General features: G+C 46.2%; 1 long non-coding RNA gene across 1 annotated transcript; it reads left to right on the forward strand.

Annotated features, from left to right (window-relative positions):
- The first annotated feature begins 242 nt into the window (after positions 1-242).
- On the forward strand, positions 243-1282 carry LOC109704132. The gene is made up of 3 exons (XR_002214188.1): positions 243-481; positions 577-688; positions 763-1282. It is a non-coding gene; the product is annotated as an uncharacterized LOC109704132 (long non-coding RNA).
- Positions 1283-11255: the final 9973 nt, after the last annotated feature.

Below are 11255 nucleotides of genomic sequence, written 5' to 3' on the forward strand. Positions count from 1 at the left end.
ACGTAAAACGGACTCCGTGCGACGCGAGGGCAACTTATCGCGAAAAATTCTGCAAAACAACAGCATTCTCTGTTTGCTGTGCCGGTACAAGCTTAGTGGCTGTACCGGTACAACCATCGCGCAGAGGCTTAACAGCTCTCGGGTTGGCTCTTGTACCGGTACAAGAGCCCGTGTACCGGTACAAGAGGGTAGGTAGAGGGCTAATTGAGTAATTTTCTCTCCCTCGTTTGTATCACCCCTCACTCCCCTCTATTTAGCTTCGTGTAGAGAGAGAGAGAGAGGTCTTCTAGCTGCAACTCTCCATCTCTCTCACTCTCCCACCCGGTTGGAAGCAAGGAAGGAGCTTACTTGGAGTTTCGTCGCCGACGTCGCGCCGCGGGATCGTTCGAGCACGTATTTGACGCCGGGACTTTGCGAGAAGACCGGGCGAGCGTGCGACTACGCTGTTCTTGACGTCGTGCTGGTGCTTGTCGCTGTCGAGGTGAGTAATTCAGCCTTCCCTTGGATTTTTGGGCAAGTTCTTACTACTTCAACTCGGATAATTATTGTTTGCTGAAATCCACCGTCAACTGTTAGTATTTCAGCTCGTTCTCGACGTAGGAGTATCGGATTACGACGAGACTTGGCTCTTTGGATTCAGGACTTCGAGAGGAATCCACGAAGCCCTTACTTGCTGGATTTGGTGAAGGTTAGCTTGGTCGAATCCCTGTTGTACCTCACTGCTGAAATTCGGGACTGAAACGGTGATTTATTATTGTGTAGAGCTCGAGCGTGGACGATTTCTGGACTCGGAGCTGTGCGTTTGATCCAGCAAGTTGCTCTACACCAGTGGGAGTCCTTCGTTGCCAAGGATTAGCATTTTAGGTGGGTTACATCGGCTTTACTCCTAAGTTCTTATTGGTCGACATGTATAGATCTTGATTTCGGTAATTGTGTTAGCTCAAATTCATGGACTATATGTAGATTGTGAAATCTGGATTTTGGAGCATGATTTATAAATTAAGTAGATTATACATGTTGGACTTGGAAATTGAATTAGGAGAAAACCTGCGATTTGGACCTGTCACCAGTTTTAACTACCTGATTTAGCTCTAGGAGCCGTTAGAAAATTGTACTCTCGCAGTTTCTTCGAGACGAGTACTCCAGGTAGTTTAGAATGTATTTACACTCGTGCTGGTTCGTCGAGTGGATTTTTATAGGGTCATTCAGGTCGTTTCGGACTGTTGGGTGCCGTCAGAGTCGACGGTGGACCCGTATCGCCTTTTTGGCGTCAGATTGTGCCGAGGGCACGTTACCTGTTCGTAGTAGTGTTTGATTTACAGGTACAGCTGTCGCTTCGTATACAGGGAAAATTTCTTTGTATACGGCGGATTTGTCGGCGTGCCCAGGGAACGTGTAATCCGGGGCGTGATAGATTAAGTTGGTATCAGAGCTTTGCTGTAGGTCGTGGGGACCTAGGAAATCTAAGTTTGGAAAACCTTAGGGAAGCAAGATGTAACGCACTGGACCTTTGCAAATTGCGAGGTTCGAGTGTTTGAATGTATTTCGAGCTTTTCCACACTTGGTGGAGGGTTGTAGAATGTTTTCCGACCCAAAAAGTTCGAAAAACTGGAATTCTGGACAAGTCCTGAGAGTTTTTACTCTCGGGGACCGGTCCCTGGAAGGAGAGACCGGTCCCCCAGTGAGCAGTGTTGAGGCAGCCTGAGGCAACCGGTCCCTGGCAGGCGAGACCGGTCCCCGAGCGCGTCTTCGCAGTGAGAGACCGGTCCCGCGCAGGGAGAGACCGGTTCCCGAACGCTGGTTTTTCGGGTTCGCAGCGAGAGACCGGTCCCTGCTGGGGAGAGACCGGTCCCTCTGGGCGAAAACTGCCCAGTTCGGGCTGATGCAATATTGGATTTTTGAGGGGTCTCTTGGAATTTTGTTACATTAGAGGGTCTATATGACCCCTCCACCCTCTCTTCTCCCCATTTCTCTTCTCTCAACCCTCTCTACACCCATGATAGAGAAGAAGAAGAAGAAGGAGAAGGAGAGGAAGAAGGGAAGGAGAAGGAGTTTGGAGCTACTAGTGGACTTGGAGCATCTTCCTCACCCTCTCATCTCCCTTGGTGCTTGAAGGCTTGGTCTTGGAGCTTGTATAGGAGGAGATCTTCACCCTTGGAGCTAGGATTGGAGCTTCTAAGGAGGTTGGTTGCTCATTTCCCTCCTCTAGATCTTGTTTTGCTAAGTTTTTGAGATGACACCCTAGATTTGATACTTAGGGCTTACTTTTGGGCATTTTTGATCTAGGGCTTTTGGACCCAAATTGATTGGTTTAGAACCTTCCTTGGGCTTGGATTGGAAGGGTTCTAGTTCTCTTTTGGAGCTTGGGAAGAGATTTCTCCCATTGAGGTGAATTTTGGCCCTTTTTGCTCCTAGGTTAATGTTTGATCTCTTGGTTGGTCGTAATGCTCTTGTATCTCTTCGCTGATTACTTATAGGGTATTTTGAGACTCGGGGACAACTTTATTTGGCGAATCGAGACCCTACGCGACGGTTCGGTGGGTTTGACCTAGCTTGTGATATGAAAAATGCTCATATTTGGCAAATATGTTTCGTAAAATAGAAATTCATGCGTCTCCATGTTAAATGTATTTAATATGAATTTTAGAATGCTTAACATGCATATATTATGTATAGTGAAATTTTAGACCCCTATGTGGTAGAGTGCATGCATGTGAGACTTAGCATTCTAGTTAGAATTGTGGATCATGGGTCCTATTATGAAAACGGATCTTGCTCTCTTGCATTTAACCTATATGCCAATTGGGACATTAGAAATTTTAGAAGCCGAGAGAGGGCTTGAGAGCTTGGACTATTTGAGAATTGGGCCAATGTCATAAAGAGGCATTGGGCCCGGGCTATAGTAGTCATTAGTATTAATGTTTAAATGAAATATAGAACAAGAATTGAGCTTGATCAGTGTGATGCTTAAGTGAATATGTAAAAAAAGTAGTTCCTAGGTGCGTGGTACGCCCCAAAGAACATCGGTCACACTAAGTTACAGAAGGGAGCAGGATTAGTAGGAAAAAGCAGGAAGTACATCTACGCTATATTCACGTTACACTATCATGCTCGTACATAACCAATGTAGGAATGTCATAGTCTGACCAATCCAATCGGAGACTGTAGTTACCTCCCCGGGACTGGGAATACAGTGCCCTGCTCTCGGTTGCGACTATCGGAGCATCTATCACTCTAACTGTCCGTGGGAGAGCAAGTCCAACTGGAATAAGCGAACAACGCAAAAGCACAAGGCCTGATCCGGAGTGGCCTCAGTGGGGTACGCAAGCGGAGTATGCAGGCGTGTATCTTCTGTCAGAGCTCGAATCAGGCTAATAGCATGTCAAGTATATCTGATTAAACTTGGTTCTAACATAAAAGGGTAACGTGCCCGTCGAGGCCAATCTGCGCCAAAAAGGCCCGGTAGGGTCACCGTTCGACTCTTGACGGCACCAACAGACGAAAGACATGAATGACCCGTGTCCAAAATCACTCGGGCGAACCTGCCGACGTGTAAGATACATTTAAACTACTGACGTACTGTTCTGAAGATAACGTTGCGACAGTACAATTTTTAAGGTCCTAGAGCTAAATCAGGTGTTAAAACTTGGGCAGGGGACAGGTCCAAATCGCAGGTTTTTTCTAATTCAATTTCCAAGTCAAGATGTTATCTTTCTTATTTATATAATCATAGCTCAAAATCCAGATTCAAAAATCTAATATTTCAGTCCTGAATTTGAGCTAACACAGATCGATAATTCAAGTCTATACATGTGACCAATAAGAACTTAGGAGTAACGCCGATGTAACAACACCTAAAATGCTAATCCTTGCAGAGATACTCCTGGGTGTATGTTCATTGCTAGGATCAAGCCGTGTCGGAGTCTAGAATCAGTCCCGTCGGAGCTATTACAATAAAATCACAGTTTCAGTACGAATTTAGAGTTGACGTACAATCAGGGATGCAAGATAACCTTTACCAGAAATCCAAAGCAAAGTAAGGGCTTCGTGGATTGTCTCGATAGTCCTGAATCAAAGAGCCGAAAGTATTGTGCCATACGGCTCCTACGTGGGACGAGCTGAATAACTAACAGTCGGCGTGGATTTTCAAGCAACCAATATTATTCCGAGTTTGAGTAGTAAGAACTTGCCCCAAAATCCAAAGGGAAGACTGAATTACTACTTCAGACAAGCGACAGCACCAGGCACGAGTGTCAGAAGACAGCTGTAGCGCTACGCACGCCCGGTTCTCTCGAAAGAGTGCCGCGTCTAAAATACATTGCTTCGAAACGAATCGCGGCGCGACGTCGGGAACGAAACTCAAGTAAAGATACGCTTCTTGCTTCAAACCCGGGTGGGAGAGTGAGAGAGATGAGAGGACTTGCAGGTAGAAGGGACTCTCTCTCTCTCTAAACGAATGTTAATAGGAGGGTGGGGAAGTGATGGGGATGGATACAAAAGAAGGGAGAGAAATTACTCAATATAGCCCTATACTCCTTTGTACCGGTACATGGGTCTTGTACGGGTAAAGGCGACGAGAGCTGTTTAGCTGACTGGCGATGGTTTGTACGGTTTAGCCCTAGTAATATGTACAGCATATACCAGAGCCCAGATAATGCTTGTGCTGTTTTGACGATAATTCTTCGGATAAGTTGCTCAGTCGACGGAGTCCGTGTTACGTTTATTTGACGCAACGGATCGATTTCTGACACTCTCCAGAGTGTCGAACAAGCTCCACAGTAAAACACAGGGGATCTCACATCCTCCTTTCCTACAACATTTGTCATGCGAACTTGGCTACACATACATCATCAGGGTCGGCTCAAACAGTTAGGGGGTTCGAGGGATCTTATCAATCGTCTCGTGCTCCAAGTCGCCTCCGCTCTGTGATTACTCCACTGCCTTTACAAGGGTTGACCCGTTGCGCAATTCCCTTCGACTCACAAGCCAGGATGCGAGCCGGAATCGTCTCGTGTCAGGTCTACGCCAATCTTCAAGCGGAGTGAAGTCGTCACATGGTGAGGGTCGACAAAATATTTTCATCAAACGAGACGATTTGGAACAAATCTGAATGGGCTAGCGGGTAGGTAGAGCATCTGTAGCAACTGGCCCGATCGCTCCTTACTCGAAAGGGCCTACAAAAGTGGTGGACTGAGTTCCTGACAACAAAATCAGAGAATCTTTGGACGGCAACTTTAAGAAACATGTCACACTGGAAATCAGTCGTTTGTGGTATCAGCATAGCTCCTCTGTCGTTGGGTAGTATATGTGCAGATGTGAGCCTTTTTACCTTTTTCTCAGCCGTCATCAGAAAATCTAGGAATAAGGTCTTCTTCACTAATTCATCCAAAACAAAGGGATGACATCTGTTTAAACGTCAAGGATGACATCCGGGCATGCTTCGCTTGGTAGTGTTGTTGTACGCAAATTCATCAGGTTTAACATGCCAAATACCACTACTCAAAGTCAAAGACAACATGCCCTCAGCATGTCCTTTAAAAAGTCTGATGGTCGATCTGACTGACCATTGTCTGTGGCTGAAATGTTGTGCTGAATTGCAATGGTGCGCCCAAGGCCGTTGAGATTATAGAAAGTTGTGATACGAAGCTAGAGGTCCCGTGGATTTACTAATCGAAGTGGGCACCATGGCAACATACGTATCTCATCAAGTACAACTGAGGAGTCTTCTCTGGACAAGTGGTTGCCCGGTAAGAATGTGAGCAGACTTGGTAGTGCTGTTATCACCAAATCGCATTCAAACACCCTGTGCTCTCCGGCAATCCGAGGACAAGTCATGTGATTACTCCCATTTCATCGGGATGGTGATCTGAAGCTTGCAAGCAAGTACTGTTATGCTCTGGCTTTACTGTTGTAGTTAGACATGAGCAAATTTACATGTCTTTCATTCCATTTTCCATACCAAAACTGGAGCCTTTAATCTTAATACATTTTGGTTCAAGGGTGCCTTAGTGAACAGATATAAGGTTGAGCAGTGAGGGCCTCTTCACGATGTCTCACACGGATCTCTGATTCATAGGTACAACAGTCGTCCCTGTACCGCTAGTACTCCGAATTGTACCAACCAAAGCCTCGGGCCTGTTCCTTCTCAAGTGTCTCGATCCTCGACAAAGTGTGGTATCCAATCTGATTTTTCGAATCTATCAGACAGAGAGTGGGCACTGCAAGATCATAGCATCAATTATGGTAATCCAAGGGGGACACTACCTTCGCAGTCCAGCGTTCAGCTCCTCCGAGTAACGGTTTCTGCGACGTTGATAAGATAATAATCCTGGCATGCCTTCTGGGCTCAACGATTGCCACAATCGCTTGCCGGAATGATATGAGATACTGATGTCATAATCTTCAGACTCCAACACGGCGCTTGTCTCAAATTTCAATCTTTGGATGACAGATTATTTGAGATTTTATGATCAGTTTAAAATTCGCAGTCTCGCGTAAGTAATGTGACAGAGGTTAAAAGCAATAAACTCACCGCAGGCAAGTCCTAAAGTCGCATGCGTTAGGGTAATGTTTGTCATAAACATTTAACTGCGTGAAGATCAAGAATCACGACTACCAGTGCTGCACATCAGTACGACAACAGTCCACTGTGTGATGAATTGCACTGTATAATCCAAATCTTCGCATAACAGGGAGGGCGAAAGGATAGGAGCGACATCACTCAATTAATCGTAAGATCCTTGACAGTCATCGCTTAGCCAACGAATCCCTTCGGGTTCAATGCGCCGTGAGGGGTGTGGAAAGCTTCGCAAAGCTTCCAACAAACGACAGGCTAATATCCTGCCAAGTCCAGAAGCTTCGTACTCAGTACGGTCGTCGGTAGCGCCAATCTGAAATCGCTTCAATTTTTCGGGTCACTGTAGGCCTCAGCTGAAATACATGGCCAGGAAAGAACCTTCCTGTAGCAGATCTGCATTCTTTACTTTGGGATACAATTTTATCGCGCAGAAGCTGTCTCACGGACACACTCTCACAGCTCGCTCTCCTTATGACTCGATATCAGGGTAAATCAGGATATCGTCGATTGTAAGTATACACATAACTATCAAGAACGGCAGTTGGAAACTCTGTTCATCAAATCATGAAGGCCGGCAGGGGCATTCGTCAAAGCAAAAAAGGCATCACTGTGAATAATATATTTGCCGTACGAGTGAAAAAAAGCGATTTGGAAAATCCTCGCCCTACCCTCAGCTAGGTGGTAACTGTTGGAGATTCAATCTTCGAAAGACCAAATCTTGAGTTGATCAGAATAAAGATATCAAATGCGCGGAGCGTGATATTGTTTCTGTGGTCACTTTATTAGTCCGGTAATCATAACCTGGAAGCGAACATCCTTCTTCGTGTTACGAAATTACACGGACGGCTCCCCAAGCGAACACTGAGCGTTCACAACCTCTATCCTAGTTACTGAAGTTGTTGGTTTGCTTCGCAAGTCTGTGCCGATCTGCCATCTGTTAAGGTACTTTGAGATTGGTGGTAGTCAGGAATAAATCAATCACAAACTCAAGTCTCCCTCTCCGGCGGATCAATGTCTGTCATCCGAGGGGAAACCTATGCGGAAATGCGTAGTTACCTGGGATGTACTCGAGTCTCGGCGCGCGTCTGACGAGGTAACTCCAAACTGTCGTAGGAGAAAGGATAAACCATGGTCCGATCTGTCGAGCCTGGCGAAGATATCAGGTGGAACGTGCGGTCTGCAGTCTGAAAGAAACTCCTCCTGCTGCGCTGCGGAAGTACGTACCTGTCCCCAGGTCGAATGATAGTGTATCGCGCAGCAATCTATCCGGTAATCGTTCAAGTCGTGCAGCGCCCTAACACCAACAGCGTATGCGGATGATCAAGGATGTCTTAACTGCACGGACAGGAGCAAACAACCTATGTAACTTGAGACATGGTCGGGTTAATCTAGTGGTTAAGACAATGCTTCCTAAATCTAGACATGCAACAATGCAAATGCGTCGGTTACAAAGAAATGCGATGCACCCCGGTATCAAAAGAGTGCGAACTTATGCAGAAATCAAAAGTGGATACTGCACACTCGTGTGCGTTGCATGAAGAGTCCTCCACCTGAGCTGGTTAGACTGCATGGCCTGCGAGTTGTCGCCGTCCATCGACGCAGGCAAACGATCTGTATCTTGGCGTTAGTCGGTTACTGTTGTTAGGACTGCCTGTGGTGCTGTGGTTGCCGAAGCTGATGACGGTGGAAGGTGAGATATCGGGGACAAGCTGCCCTAATGTGTATCCCTGGCGACAGTGCGTAGTCACAATATGCCTTCTCTCTACTGCACGTGCGAGGGGGGCTGGCCAGTTTGTGGTCCCGCAGATCACACTGTAGCGTCTTGAGTCTTGCCACCTAGCTGACGGGATCCCCTGGTAATTGCTGCGCCCGAAGGACACGGACCTGAGAAGGCAGATGTGGAGTCTCGGGAACGTGCTGCTCGATGCCTCCAGTAATCTGGAAAGGGCGCTTTCCTGTCATGACCCCTGCCACGGCTGAGTCTCTCTAGAGACAGTCATCTCTCTCCATATAGGGCGTGATCTCATGGATTCAAATCAGGTTCCTCGACTCTTACGCCCGCACTAACCTGAGTATGTCCGGTTCACCTGTCGAAAAATAGTATCTGTGGCGTGTCTATGGCGCAAAATGGTCACAGATAGGAGCGAGTATCCCGAATATCCTGACTGGACGATGCTCCTGCTGAGCTACTCAAATTTCTCGAGCTTTGTGTACACTGTTGGGAAAAAATCCAACGCTTTCCACGAAACTGTCCCAACTCAGCTGCGCAGAGGCCACTAGCCCCTGTTCGCCTGTTCGTTCCGACAGTCAATGAGAGTCATTGCTAGACAGTGTACTGCAGGACGGTACTGTCCCTTGGAACGAAAGATCTCGAATAACTTGGTCATGCACTACCCATCCCTCAAACAATCATGGCCTCGTGCCTTCTGCCATCGAAGATGGTGCGATCAAATCGGCGAAACGAGTATAACGCTCTTCGACACCTCTGTCGGCTAGTCAACAGGTATTGAGCCCTAGAGGCGTAACTGGCGTATTGAACTCTGCGGTGGAGGAACTGCTGAGCTGGTGATGTCAGGGTAGTCGGTATGGTGGAACGAGCGACTTGGTGCCGCTCGTACAGATCCGGTGGCTGAGCCTATTCTCTCACACACCTCATGCAATATTCGCCTGCTATGTTCGTTACTCAGTCAGGGAAAAGCAAATGTGCTCAAATCTGGGGATGCATGCTCTGGTCGGGGCCTTGCTTAAACTGGGGGTGCACTGCCTCTGCGCTGCTCAGGATTCGGGAAGGATCTAGACGATCTAGCGCCCAATGTGCAAGCTCACGCAACGACGGATCGGCCTAGGTGACGTACTAGCATGAAAGAGATTAAATCTGGGTCAGATAAACAAAATCTCGACACAATAAGACGAAGTCTAGAACGGCGTCCTGTTTTCTCCAAAATCCATATTCGCCCTTGCCAGAACATATTCTCAGGGCAAAACAGAATCCTTCAGCACTCATTACTTAGGAGGAGTTAAAACAAATAATATTGACTTTCGCCAAATAAAATTTACGCCTCTACATCTTTGTGTCACGCGGACCGATGAAAGGCCTCCCGGGTGCGTGCCCGAGACCGCAATGATCAACATATAATGGCGTTACATAAAGGGAAGTAAAAGCAAGTAATTAACAAGTAGAAGAAGTGAAATAATAGCACAATAATGATATCGGAGAATATAGTTCTTATATTACCAATGTAAAGAAGTAAAGCTAGAAAGTAAAGAGAGTATAGCAGTACAATATCTGTCTCAAATGTACATAAATGTGCTGGCGGTGCGACGATCACAGCGGTGCTGGCGAGTGTGGACCTGGGTTTCCCTGAAGCTGTCGCTTGAAGTAGGTCGTCGAGATGCTTCATCGGCCTCTGTCGTGAGCACCTCGGCTGTCGTTGGTGCTTGCCTGTCTGGGAGCAAATCAGTGCAGAAACCGCAAGCTCTGGGGCTTAAGTCACGACTTATAGATCAGAAGCTAGCAGAGTGTTGACCTCTCGGGGCTGTGCCGCATATCCGGCAGAATCAGGAGGAAGTAATCGGCATACGTCACTACAGAAATAAAAGCGCAAAGTTAGTAACACGGCTATGCTTCACGCTCAGTAGATAAAAACCAAATATGCGGAAAGTATAGGAAATGTTTCACTTATAACTCGCCGATATTACTAGTTGTCGGCGCAACATAACCTCGGCGAAGTTAGAAGCAATACATACGATAAACTCTAATTTTAGGTTGTCATAAGCAATCATAATATTTCGGCTCCAGTCAATTAGACTGTCGTGATCGAGCCTAATTCCTATAGTCCGAACGGCTATAGGTTACGTAGGTCCACTAGGATAACATAGGCTTGATACAAATTATCTGTCACGCCCGGACCGTGCGAAGGCCTCCCGGTAGTGTGCCACAGACGCCAGTATGTCAACAATTATTAAGGCTGTCTACAATAAAGGCGAAAGTTAAAGCAAGTAATAAACAAGTAGAAGAAGTGAATAATGCAATAATGATATCAGTAGCAATATAGTTCTTATCTACACCAAGGTAAGATAGTAAGCTGAAGATAAATGGTCATAAGAAGTACAATATTGTCTCAAAACTGTACAAATGGGTTGGTCTTAGATACATGGTAAAACACTCACTCTCGCAATTAAATAAAATCGAGAGGTGGGCACTAGAATCGTATCGAGGTAAGCTAGATCGGAAGCAATATACGCGATTCCCTGGCTCACCTGCGTGGAGGTCTGAAATATGAGAAAAAAGAGGGGTGAGAACTATGGTGTGTATTTCCAGTGGGCATTATGACCTAGTCTTATGCACCTTAGGCCCAAAAAGAAAGTGTAAAGTATATATGCAATATAAGAGTATAGCAACACAATAGAAAGATAATTGTTGAAGAAGCGTAAACGATGTATTCTCAGTTAAATTGTGTCTGGTGATGTCAATCTAGTGATATAGTATATGTCAATGCATTAAAGAGTTAAGCTCTAACCAAGCAACGAGTATTATACCAATGCAAAATGAAAACCGGGAATGTGCTTTGTACAATGCTTATTGAGATGTCAAAGTGTGGTGTGAGTGTGTCCGTGTGATTATTTATTCTAACACCTGTGTTCGATTTCCATTCACTAAGAATCACCCAAGGTAGTT

This window comes from Ananas comosus, unplaced genomic scaffold, assembly GCF_001540865.1.
Source record: "Ananas comosus cultivar F153 unplaced genomic scaffold, ASM154086v1, whole genome shotgun sequence".
In the NCBI taxonomy this organism is placed as follows: domain Eukaryota; kingdom Viridiplantae; phylum Streptophyta; class Magnoliopsida; order Poales; family Bromeliaceae; genus Ananas; species Ananas comosus.